We start from the raw sequence: 12,378 nt of genomic DNA, 5'->3' as shown, positions 1-12,378 counted from the left end.
CCTCCAGGCAGAGGAAGGGCAGAGGAAGGTGGAAAACGTGTATGTAATAGAGGAGGTTTCAGGCTCAACTCTTTATTTATCTCTGCTGGTGGTTGCACCCAAACCGAAACAACCTGAGCGCCTTTGCTCAGACATGCACCTCCCACTCGTGGCAATACGTTGCAAACTTTATCTAATGCCCACCATGGATGACATATCCAATTTAAATGGAGTGCAATGGTTCTCGAAACTGGATTGATACGTGAGATTCCACAAGCTCGAATTGACCCACACATGTCGATATGTAACAACATTCTCCACTCACCTTGACCTCAGGAGATACAAGCACCTCAATTTAGGCAATTCATTTGCAGCAGAAGTGTTCCAGAACACCATTAGGGAGCTACTATCGTGACTCACTGGCGTCATCAACATCACAAATTACATCTTCATATATTCTGACATGCAAGAAGAGAACTACAAGTGCCTCCAAGCCAGCCTAGTCATCCTCGTGGGCCATGGGCTGACCCTACACAAGGATAACAAACAATCAACAACGTTTTTAGTATGCATCTTCTCCAAAGAAGGAGTGCAGGTAGATCTCCAAGAAAGCAGAAGCCATTTGTACGGTGCCAATGCCACAGAATGCAGTAGAAGTGTGCAGTTTTCTCAGAATGGCCACAAACTGCAGCAGGTGCATCCTGAATCTAGCAACTCTGTCGACCCTACAAGGTCTCTCACAAAGGCAGATGGCAAGTGGGAGTAGAATCACCAATCTGAAGTAGCATTCCGTCACATTAAAGGAGTCATCATGAGCAACGCAACAATGGCGTACTATAACCCTCACCTCAATACTGAGCTGGTCCCAGATGCCATCCCTTTGGTACTGGGGGTAGTCTTTCTACAAGAAACAGGCCACAAGATATGGGTCCCAATTACATATGCCAGTAGAGCCCTTACAGAGACTGAGTCCAGATATGCCCAAATCGAAAGAGATTCCATAGCCATCCTATGGGGGCGCTGCCAACTCCAACTCTACCCCTGTTTATGACAATTCAGAATCATTATGGACCACAAACAGCTAGTACCACTGTTCACAAGGACATTATGGAACCCACCATTTAGGCTCAAGAGATGGGCCATCCAACTACAGATGTATGAATTCATGGTACATACCAATCAGGGGCCCACAACCCAGCTGGCTTCCTGTTATGACAACCAAAGGCAGATGAAATGGGCACCAAGGATGAGGACGGATGGGCAGAAAACTTCATCAACATAGTCATACAAGGAGTGTGCCCAGTTGTGATGACAGTCAATGGCATATGAGAGGCGACCAGCACAGACCAATGCCTCAAGAAAGTGAGGGAAGATCACCATGACTGAAGGTGGAACAATTTCTTGGATGAAGCAAGACGTTCGAACTTAGAAAACAGAGCCTTCCTCATCCAGCTACGGCACATCTGCCATGAGCTCAGCTACACCACAGATGGGCTCCTGTGGAGAAGTTGTTGCATTGTGGTCCCCTGAAGACTGTGGACCTCGGTAATAGACATAGCACACCAAGGGAAAGCCAAGACCAAGGCCAGGCGGCAAAAAAAAAATGTGTTTCCTGGAAAGGATGTGCATGTGGGTGATTGATTCCACAGATGCATCTCTTGCTCAATCATGGGAGGTGGAACAGCACCGGCCCTAATAATCACAGAAGGCAGCCCGACAACCATGGACCAACCTCAGCCTGGACTTTGGGAGCTTCCCAGAAGGGAGATGCACCAACATCATCATTGATGATCACTCCAAATACTCTGGTGTAGAGGTTGTTCATCCCATGCTCTGTTTGAACTGCCTGTAGAGATCAAAACCAACCACTGCCCCCTTTTCACAACCTCTATTTTGAGGACTACCTCCTGAGTCTCAATGTAAACCACCAGGAGATCACACCATCATGCCCCCAAATAAATGGGGAATATTAATGATTCATCAGGACCCTTAACAACACATTAAGAATAGGAGTAAAAAATGGGGGTGATCTCAAAGCAGGCTAATGGTGTATCATCATACTCCCAACACCCTTTGTGGGCCTGTTGTAATGGCAACTTGAGAGAGATAACATCCTCGCCAGCTGCTAGCGACTGGCCACACTGTACAAGGAGGCTGTGCAGAAAAAGATGAACACAAAAGTTAACCCACACCAAGGTGCCCAGGTGTCTACCCTTCAGGAAGGGGATATAGTGTTGTCAAAGATCGCCATCCTGTTCACAATTCAGTACCCAGTTCGAGAGGGGCCCATGGCATGTAAGCAAGGTCCAGGGGAACTGAAGTGTGCTGATGAAAACTGCAACCAGTAACCTGTCCTGGTTGAAAAGGGCGCATGGAACACTGTGGGTAGACATGGCTGACCCACTCCAGCCCTCTTTCAATGATAAGTCTAGCCCAGGAGACAGGGCAGCACCTGACCTGGGGACCCCAACTGCACCCAGTGAAAGGCCACCCGGAAGCTTTCTCAATTCATAACCTTGTTTGGCAATGGCCGGACTTCCACAGAGTGCAGCTAATGAAATCCAAGAGAGCACCTAATTGCTAAAAAATTAAGAGCCAGCCCACTGGAAACGAATAAGACCATATATCAGGTGAAGCCAAAGGCAGCTGCTACCTATGGGGCAGTTTGGGGAAAGGCCAAAATAGATCAGTTTCAGAAAACGGAAGATGCCTTTTTTAAGTCTAGTGGTTCCAGTGGTTAATAGAAAAATGATTCAAGCGATATATACGCACAATCGCAATAAGCCTGTAAAGGACCTAGTAATATCGGAGGGCAACATGAACCTTCTACACAGTTTGTTCATTCAATGTTTTTATAAACACACAGTAAAATGGTATAAACACTTTCTTAAATTCAAAAAGCGCAACATTTTGTGCATTGTGTCCCCAAGTGAAGATGGAACCATAAAAGTGACTATATACAGTGAACAATTTGCAAAAAGGTTTCCATAAATTGCAAGAAGCGACCATTCAAAAATAAAATATCAGCAGCCTAGGTATACAATGACACTAGCTGTGTGATGGTCCGCTCTGTGAATGTGGGGTCTCCATAGGACTAACAATGTAGGGACATCTGGATTTGAAAAGGGCACAGCCCGTGTGAATGTGAGGTGCCCCGTGTGAAGTGAACAAGAAAACTCCATGATGGTGAGATTTGTTTGCTGATTGTGTTCTGTCTCTCGTTTTTAATAAAGGTGTGGCCTGTCTTTTTATTTTTGTTATTACACTGGGGTTTAACTGCTGACTGTCCTGTCTCAATTTTAATGATAGTAAGCTCCCTGTAATCAATTCATTTAAATAATGAATATTAACAATTACCTCATCAAGCCCCGGATGGGCCAATGCTTCCGCATATATCGATGTTATTACATAGAGAGGCCTAGGCATATCTAAATCTCACGTGTTGCCCTGAATTGGCACAAGTGCTAATTACTCATTAACAACAAAAGTGCAAATCATAATTATAATTAATATTAGACATACAGAAAACGGGGGAACAAAGTGCAGGGGGGATTTTGAGTTAATCATATCCTTATTTACAGATATAGGCCTAATCTAGACGGAAATCAATTAATTAGCCAAAGCATATCAATTCTGATATTCAACATCACTATATACATTCTATTTACAACAGTCAAACCCTATGAGAAAAGAATTTCCCAATCAAATTACATTCTCCACTACATATATATATATATATATATATATATATATATATATATATATATATATATATATATATATATATATATATATATATATATATATATATATATATATATATATTTATATTCACTGAAAAAAACATAGGTTTCAAGCACATTATAGTTAGGAATTAGCATTTAAAAAACCCTAGAAATTCACTGAAAAAAACATAGGTTTCAGGGGCGTTATAGTTAGCTGGACATTTCACTCGTACAAAACCATTGAAATTCCCCCGTTATCCCGTTCCGTGCTGCCGTCGCTGCCGCCGTTAAGGCGTTAAAGTTAGTTAAGCTAACCATAGCTCGCGCACCCACAATGCACTGCTGATGACGTCACATATTACATCACTCATGACATGGTCAGTGAAATCACTCATGACATAACTGTTGACATCTCAAATTACATTACTGATGACATCACTGATGACATCATCCAGTGAATGTGTGTCTTTCTAAAATTTCAATATTTTTTATATATGTATATCTCAAGGTCGATGGAAGAATAAATGGATAAATAAGCGTCTAAATGGATGTTTTTTCTTTTGTAAAATTGATTGTATAACTGACTGATTAAGTGTATTTTGTTCATGTTTAAATATGTAAATATCTGTATCAGTCTCTCACTTTGTGTATAAGTGGCTGCATGGGTTGGTGAGTAGCTACATGAGTGTCTATAGGGGTTATTAGTTGGTTTTTCGAGTATCAGTATGAGTGTCTGAGTGTCTGTATGGTTCAGTGGGGATTATTACTTAGTGCATACATGCATGAATGAGTGAGTCACTATTTATATGTTTTGAAGACAGTATGTGTGCAGGACTGTGTGGGTGGATGAGTGTGTGTATGGGTGTGTTAGTGAGTGAATGCCTGCCTCAATAGTGTGTTTATAAGTAACTACATATATTTCAAACTAGTATATGTGAGTATTAGTGTATATAAGTGAGTATATGTGAGAGTGAGGGATTGGAAGAGTTCCTGTATGAATAAGTATGTGTTTCTATACGTGATTGTTCAAAAGAATAAGTATGTGTAAGTTTTTGTAGTGTGGTGGTGTGTGTATATTACTGTATATGCAAGCAAATGCATATTTGATTCTTTATTAGCATGGGTGACTATGTGTGTGAGTAACTCTATGGATGAGTGGCAGTGTGTAACAGGATGTGTAGGTGTATGAGTACATATGATGAGTGAGTACATGAATGAGTGACTATATAGGACTGTTGGTGAATGAGTGGATGTGTATGTAGATTTTAGAATTACTGAACAGGTTGTTGTAACTGGTATTGGTATGTCCATTGTTTTGAACATTTTAGTTTCTATTTTTGTATGTGTGTATCAAAGGTTATATTAGGGTGAGAGTAGGTGTGCCACTCTATCACAAGGATGATGTCATCAATGATGTAATTTGAGATGTCATCAGTGATGTTATGAGTGATGTCACTGACCATGTAATGAGTGATGTAATTTGTGACATCATCAGCAGTTCATTGCGGGCGCACAAGTTATAGTTAGCTGAACTATCTATAACAGGGGAATTTCAATGGTTTTGTACGAGTTAAATATCCAGATAACTATAACGCCCCTGAAACCAATGTTTTTTCCAGTGAATTTCTAAGGTTTTTTAAATGCTAATTCCTAACTATAAAGTGCCTGAAACCTATGTTTTTTTCAGTGAATTTCATAGGTTTTTTAAATGCTAATTTCTAACTATGCAAACAGAGATAGGACATGTGAAGAAAGGAGAGAAACGCACAGAAAGAAAAAAAGAAATGCAGAAAGAAGCAACAGAAGTCCTCAAAGACGAAGAAAGTGCAGGAAGAAGGAAAACGTGCAGAAAGAACAAACAGAAGAGCAGAAAGAAGCCTTGTTTCCAAATCATCCTGTACCCTCAACTTTTTCAGATGGATACTGGTGGTAACGGAGTCTGACTAGCCAGTGCTAGAGCCAGTGCTATTTTAAAAGACACTTCGAATACAGTGAAAATACCTACATACACTAGGCAACAGTATGCGTTGGGGTCCCCCTGTGATTAGCATGACCTCTTCTGAAAGCCCTAGTATATAATAGGGCAGGATGATTAAAACTACCTCTTAAAACGGGCCACAGGGCGTGTTTGCACCCCTCACCTCAGGCACCTGTCCCCTCCCTTCTCCACTGTGCAAACACATTCTGTGGCCTTTTTAAGTTGGGAGATTAAGTCCCCTTGAATCCTGAGGGTCCCTAGGGTCCAACTAGCCCACTAGGTATCTCCAGTAAGCGCCACAGAGCTGCGTTGCATAGAGGTGAAAAAAGGGGTACGGCCTCATCGACCTCTCTGCAACACAGCGCAGTGGCTCTTACTGGAAGCACCTGGTGGGCTAGTTGGCTCCCAGGTGCCCTCAGGTTTGAAGGGGAATTATTTCCCAAACTTAAAATGTGCCACAGGGAGTATTTGCACATGTCACTTCCGGCCCCGTCCTTCCCTTCCCCACTGTTTAAATGCGCCGTGTGTCCGTTTTAAGTTGGGAGATTAGGTCCCCTTGAATCGGGCCCTTTATCTGAGATTTTTTATCCAACAGCCGTATGTTGAAGTGCGGGTGTGGGGCCAGAGCTGTGTAGATGTAGTAAGGTGAGTAAAAATAGGATTGGGAGTACCTAGCGCTAAATCATTTTTTCTAGGGATCTCCTACCCTAAGTAAAAACAGTGAACAAGGCACTCCTCCGAGTATAATGTCTTGTTCAGGAGTGTCCTTTGATAGAGAATGTGGGTCAAGATGTTTCTCGCTTAACGTCAATTGTTCTAGCGATTCTTTAGGACCGAAAAAAAGGAAAAAACTATCTACACCTAAAATTTACTGATAATACAGTTATTCACAGCAGAAAGAGTGTCTACTGACAATTGTATCTGTTGTGACCTGGATCTACCTGTGGTGGGAGACAAAAGATATAGAGATATCATTCAGGCGCCCTTGGTATACAACAATTGTGGACGCGACCTTCGTGGTGACTCTGACTTCTGTTCTTTACTCATGTGAAGTGAACGCAAATGCGTTAGAGGTCATCTAAAACTTTAAAAACAAGTGGCCGACCTGACTCCTTTTTTTATTATAAGGGGAGGGGTGGCCGCGTGGCTCCTTCCAGGGCCACGTGTAGCCCAGGGACCCCATCCCCCGGGGCTGGCGCTCTTCATTGGGGACCGTGGGGGGGTCCACAATCCCCCCCTCGTTCCCAGCTGCCTCAACCCTTCTGCAGGATCCGGCATTGCTTTTCCACACGGAGAGCAGCTAACATGCTGCTCCCCATGTGGAAAAGCAATCTGCTTTGCTTCATTGAAGCGATTGCAGGTTTCCCTGCTCTCGCTTCAATGAAGCAAAGCAGTATGCAATGACAGGGTGGGAGCTGCAAGGCTCCCGCCCTGTCATTGCAAACAGCAGTGTCCCGGGGTAGGCACACCGGGACAGTGCAGGAGGCGGCCCTGGGGGGTGGCGGTCCTCAGGGCCATGACAAGGCTCCAGGAGGGAAGCCGCGCGGCCCCCTCCCCACATCTTCAAAGCCCCGGGGAGGTGGTGGTCCCCAGGGCTTGGGGGTCCGTCACGGACCCTCACATTTTAATATTTAGTGCTCGGTGGAGGTGCCGGTCTCCAGGGCTGCGGGGAGGCCGTGAGCCCCCTGCAAATGTTTTATATAAGCCCCGGGGGGGTGGCGGTCCCCGGGGCTGCGGGGAGGCCGTGAGCCCCCGCAAATGTTTTATATAAGCCCCAGGAGGTGGCGGTCCCCGGTGCTTGCGGAGGCCTTGGAGCTCCCCACCCATGATTTTTAAAGCCCCGGGGGTGGCGGTACCCGGGGCTGGGGGGGCTGAGAGCCCCCCCCACCTATTTCAGCAAATCCCTGGGGGTTGGTGGTCCCCGGGGCTGGGAGGCCCCTCTGGCCCCCCATTAAAATATGCATATTGTCCCCGGGAATTGGCACCCCCAGGGCTAATTAAAAACAAAACGCGTTTATTTTTCCTGCAGCCGGATGCGCAGATCCTCCGTGCATCCCGCTATTTAAAAAAATAGTAATTTTTTTGTGCCTTGGGGGTCCTTGTGGAACCCCCTGAGCAGGCCTAGGGGTCAGGGTGTTTCTACCCTGCCCCCTTTGCGTGTTTTTCTCGTTTTTTTTCACTGCTGTCTTGTGCCTCGGTTCTACCAAAGCACAAGATGGCTGCCAACACTTCCTGGTTTGGAGTGTTGACAGCCAATTAGCATACAGTTTGTGCTCGGCAGGGTGCGCGGATCCTCCGCGGCCATAGATATATATGTGATTTTACTTTTGATTTTCTCAGGAACTACTAAACGGATTTACACAATATAACCAGAAGCCATGACCCTGAACCAAGGACTACCTCTTTGCAAAATTTGGTGTAATTCCGCTCAGCAGTTCGGGCTGTAGCTGCGATTAAAACTTCCTATTGGAAATTGCATGGGGAAAACATGTTATGGGACCCCCTTTTTTCCCGGCCCCTGCTTGACGAATCACCCCGAGACTTTCAGGTTAGGAGCGGACCAGAGCAGGCCATAAGTTTTTTAAATTTTGCGAAGATTCGTCAAGCGGTGCCAAAGCTATTCCATATAGAATGTTGCGGATTTCCTATGGAAAATAGGTCCTAACTATAACTACCTACTGGCGACCGCCAGTAGGTAATATAAAAATATATATATATGATTTTCGCCAGGTGATCCTTCCCTTCCCTAATATTTTCAATTCATAATTCTACATAACAAAGGCAGACATCACTACCTATACCATGTTGAACTTTAGCCAATTTACGCATCCAGAATTTTTAGTAGAAACTCAGCAGTCATATTTGTCGTACATGTTCCCATCCACTGATTTAAAGGGGAGGTAATTATGACTACAAGATGGGGTGCCGCAGCGCCGAGGTTAGGAAGTGGGCTGTTTGCTGCAAGAGGGAGCATTTCTGCTGGCTCTCCCTCCTCTCTGTTATCCGGCACGGATCGTGTGTCTTCTTTTCCCGAGGGGCCTGGGACGCTGCGCAAGGTTCACGCGCATCTAATGTTACACGGACTACACCTCCCAGGAGTCACCCTGAGCCCACACCTGCAGCAGGGCTCAGGCACCGCCCCCCCTACGACGTTTTAAGTTTGACCATTGGGCCAGGGAGCGCGCAGAAGAGCGCGCGGGAGAAGCCCGGGACAAGGGCGGGGCCATCTGCAGCCATCAAAGGCCAGAGGAGGCCGGGTCGGGTCACCCCCCTTAGTTCTGATGCCAATACTCCAGGAACATTGATCAAAGGTACTGTTCCCCATTGACTACTTCCGGTCCTTCTAATAGGCCCCTTCCAAGGTTCACGTTATTGCCGTAGTACAACACTTCATTATTGGTGATAGCCGCTACACTATGACTTGCAAAGCGGACCTAATAAACCTCTCCTCCCAGGGTGACCTGCATAGGGGAACAATGGATTTGTACTTTAAGCGTGTTATACTGCCCATTGCAAATGATCTAGATAGAATAGAACGATCCCCAGTTCTAGACAGCTCTTTCGCTCTGGGTTCTCCGCCTCAGATTGCTAACATAGCCCCGGCAATACCATTAATGGATGAACTTAATCAATTGTGCAAATCCTCTTACGTCCCCTTGGTTCCAGAAAAAGCTCCAATTTCCCTAATATCTACGCCTAAACATGGGTCTAGCTGCTCTTTCCAATCAACTCCCATTCCACAGGTAACGCCCCACATAATACAACCAACAGCAAACTCTCTATCGGTAATCCCCAACCAGGTGCACTCCGCTAAAAGGAAGAGAGATGAGGCTAAACATACGGGCAGTCAGGCCAAATTACAAAAAACATATCGTAATCCACCTTTACGCAATACTCTTAGTACTGCGACTCTGAAAACACCCACACAGGCCTCCCTATTGTTGGAGCTCGAAACCATGATGAAGTCAATCATAACTCCGCTGATTGATAAAATGACTAGCCTAGAGGACAGGCTCAGGGGAGTCGAGGAGGCTATAAAAGTTAAGTCAATAGTTACTAAAACTATGGGAGGACTCGTACAATCACAGAAACTAGCCCCTATAGATACGCCAATATCCACCACACAAAGTAAGATTTCCAGTATACAACCAGCTGCCCCACAAATGAAATCTGTCAATATCCCAAAAGCCGCTATGCCACCACAATCTTTTTACCTTAGGGCTGGGCAAAATGTTTCAGCATTACTTGTGTTAAAACCTGAAAAATATGAATATTTGTCATAAACGGTTCTAGAGCTCCCTTTTGGAGGTGTAGCACAATGTTCCCATTGATTATAATTCAAAACATTTCTAGGTTGTGCAGATTTATGCAAAAAATTATTACCATAGTGGTTATAGCAATACATACTATCATAATTTGTAGAACCTTGCAAATAATCATGTTTGGTAAATTTAGCAGACATTACTAAGTCAGACATCATGTTGTTAATGCTTTCGAAGTCCCAATCATCAGCAAATGAGTTTGGTTTTGCAAAGTCACTCAAGGAGATCTTGATTTGGTGTGGATATTTCAGGATCTCGACCGGACCATAAATTTCATAGTCAGTGTTGTCCCAGGCTACCCCACCAGGTATAGGATTGGCTGTGAAGTTGGCTGAAGAAAGTTCTCTTTTCTCCACGTGTGAAGATGTCTGTGGTTTGAGGACCAAGTTGATGTTCTGACTTGCTGTGTCCATTTTAGCATATTTTCCCTCAATGAAGCGTCCCAAAGTAAATACCATGATGAGCCAAAGTATGAGGATAAATGCACCAAAACCCACCCAAAATTCAATCCATGGAGAAATCAGGTATGTTTCTTTCAGTTGTTTCAAAAGTTCCTTCGCTTTGTCTTTAAAGGATTTTGATGATGGCTGTGTCTTTGATTCACTGAGGCTTTCAGAGGAATCATCGAAGTTGATGAAGTACCCGGATGCAGTTCTGTCAATTGTTCCAATTGCTTCAGGATTTTTGTTTCTTGCATTGTCACTTGGTACTTCATTGTAGATTGGTGTGTCTCTGCTAAATGTCTTTATTTGGGTTTTCAGAGGTCTGAGTTCTATTGCATTGTTGCATAGTCCTTGTTGTTCTTCTGTAGGCGTTTCGAATGTGATGAGCCTCTTTGTTAGGACCTCTGTACTGGTAGCAAACCTTGGTGTTCTGCTACTTATTGGGAGTCCACTTGGCCTACTGTTTGTTATCGGCCACATGTTGTGGTTTTACCAGGTCGAAGGATACAACTCGGGTCTCCTTTTTTCCAGCAAGTGGCGGTAGTACAACTGATCTTGTCCCGTTGATAGACAAGACAGGAACTGCTTTTCTGTAAGAAGGCCCAAATTCCTTCTTTACCGCGATCTTCTCCCTGACTAGATCCCCGACTTTTGGAATCCAGACAGGTCTTGCTGGGACAGGTGGTGATTCTTCAGTGGTTGTTGGCTGTTGTTTCAACTGTATGTTGCTCAGGTCTTTTCTTGTTTTGTTTAAGTCCTGCAAAATAGCCAAACGGTCTTTGACATCAAAGGTTTTTTCTTTCACCACTGAAGTCTGACTATCAAGGTCAGAGATAATCATTCTAGTTCCAAATAATAATTCGTACGGACTGAATCCCTTCAGAGAATTTCTTGGCAAGTTATTTAGACTACGTTGGACACTTATTAGATGTTTGACCCACCCAGCTCCCGAACCTAATATCCTTTCTATTATAGATTGCTTTCTGCCTTGGTTTTTTCTTTACACCATCCCGTACCCTCAGGAAGGAAGTGAGAAGATTCCCGCTGGGCTGTGCTCATTCGGCCATGTTTCCCCCCAGGCTGGTGTGCCTGAGTGAAAACAATGGTCGAACGTAGCATGCTCTTAGCGTATATGCCATTTAGACTTGCAAATCTTTGTATAACAGTCCGGACGTCAGCCGAGTGCTGAGGATCTACATTATAAGTGGAAACTAGCCTGTATATGTTAATCGCAAGCCATTCTTTTTACTGGTGATGTTATCTGCAGTCAGATTCCACCGTATTATATTTTTTCTCTCCCCACTGCGATTTCTGTTGCAGTTCGGGCAGTTTTTTACAAACATGGTATGATGTAGGCTCATGCCTGGCCACCAGTACTGTGATTGTAAATCTTCCAGAGAATCTTTTAGTTTGAGGTGTCCAAGACCCTCACCCATATGTGCGTCTGCGATTAACAAGCTTCTCCTGTCCATGTTTGGAATCACTCTATCCCCCACTCCAGGGATTCGAGCAAAAGGGACGGAGTTTGCATCGATTATGTATGTATAATTGAGTGGATAGTTGATCGGTAACGCTGAGCAGTCGCCTTTTGATGACGTTTTCACCGCCAGCAATGTTTCACCGTCAATGTATTTTAATGTACGCTTTTTTCGAACTACGGGAGCCGATTTAGTGGCTGCCGCTGCGGCTGTTTCAGCCAATGAATTCCCTACAACGTGAACGCCATCACGCTGATGACTCAGTGAGTGAGTCACGTGAGTCTTTGGTAGTTCTTTTTGTAAAAGAGCTATTTGTTCCCAGAGCAGTCTCTGCTTTATTGGTGCATCTGTGTCATCTTTGTAACCGTTCTGAATCCATGTCTGCAAATCGCTGTTATATGATTTGACGCAGTAATATGAATCTGACACTATAAGTGTCGGGAATTCGCAATC

General features: G+C 44.4%; 1 protein-coding gene across 3 annotated transcripts in view; it reads left to right on the top strand.

The window, feature by feature from the left end:
* Positions 1-12,378, top strand: part of LOC144767395 (uncharacterized) — a 442,933-nt gene that overhangs the window by 55,283 nt on the left and 375,272 nt on the right. The window lies entirely within an intron of this gene.

Source organism: Lissotriton helveticus, chromosome 7 (assembly GCF_964261635.1).
Source record: "Lissotriton helveticus chromosome 7, aLisHel1.1, whole genome shotgun sequence".
Taxonomy (NCBI): Eukaryota; Metazoa; Chordata; class Amphibia; order Caudata; family Salamandridae; genus Lissotriton; species Lissotriton helveticus.
The sequence above is the reverse complement of the archived record's forward strand: the minus strand, read 5'-3'. Positions and strand labels throughout refer to the sequence as shown.